The 1,137-nt window shown below is 42.4% G+C and overlaps 1 non-coding gene across 1 annotated transcript; it reads right to left on the bottom strand.

The window, feature by feature from the left end:
- Positions 1-669: 669 nt before the first annotated feature.
- TRNAN-GUU lies at positions 670-742 on the bottom strand. Its single transcript has one exon. It is a non-coding gene; the product is annotated as a tRNA-Asn (tRNA).
- Between the last annotated feature and the right edge of the window lie 395 nt (positions 743-1,137).

The following is a 1,137-nucleotide window of genomic DNA, read 5'->3' as shown; positions in this document are numbered from 1 at the left end:
CTCTCCGCTACTATTGCATAGAAGTTTGACGAGTGATGGAAGTTTATATTGTTTATTTTAGTCACCCATATTCCAAATTCATGTTCAGAATGACAAGCTAAATCATTTTGGAAGATGTCAACAGTAAATAGCTGACCCTATTCACACACTGGAATGTTTTTGCCAATAAAGACAAAGTTCTGTCTTTACCAATAATGAAAGATATAGTTATTCGCTCAGAACAGATGTACCCTGTCAATTCCGTCTGATCTACAAATACTGGGGAAAAAAGTACATTCTTGGGGCGCCTGGGTGGCTCAGTCGGTTAAGCGTCTGCCTTCGGCTCAGGTCGTGATCCCAGGGTCCCGGGATGGAGCCCCACATTGGGCTCCCTGTGCAGCAGGGAGCCCGCTTCTCCCTCTCCCTCTGCCCCCTCCCCTCCTGCTCTGCTTCCTCTTGCTATCTCTCCCTCTCAAACAAATAAAAATAAAATCTTTAAAAAAGTACATTCCCACTCCACAGACCTAAATGAGAGAGAAAGAACACAAAAACAAAATTGGGGGAAGCCTGCATTCCTACAAAGTTTATGATTTGTTAAAATGGGCCATGGCACTGGGACCTGGAGTTTGAAAAATGACTCCTTAGATTTAGGTCTTCTTTATTTTATTTTATTTTTTTAAGTAGGCTCCATGCCCAACGTGGGGCTTGAACTCACAACCCTGAGATCAACAGTCGCATGTTCTACCACCTGAGCCAGCCGGGCACCCCTAGGTCTTTTTTTTAACGCTAGGATTACCTGGTTAAGCCAGGGCAGCCGTTCTCATCCTGGCTGCACTTGAGAGTCACTTGGGAGCTTTTAAAAAATACTGGTGTTTGGACCCCACCCCAGACCGATAAAATCTGACTCTCTAGAGTGGTTTCCTGGCCCCTATTGTGGAGATTATGATTTAGAAAGTCTACTTTGGGGCCCTTGGTCTATATTTTATTAAGTACCTTGGGTAAATCTTAGGACCAATTAGTTTGGAAAGCACTATCCTAATCTAGCCTAGTTATTAGTTGCTGTTCAGTGATTTGAATTTTTCTTTTCTTTAATAGCCATTTACCACATAGCGAAAGGCATTCAAATTGAAAACTCAGGGTATCATTTTAAAATTAATT

Source organism: Neomonachus schauinslandi, chromosome X, assembly GCF_002201575.2.
Source record: "Neomonachus schauinslandi chromosome X, ASM220157v2, whole genome shotgun sequence".
NCBI lineage: Eukaryota > Metazoa > Chordata > Mammalia > Carnivora > Phocidae > Neomonachus > Neomonachus schauinslandi.
This window is presented reverse-complemented; position numbering and strand designations above follow the sequence as displayed.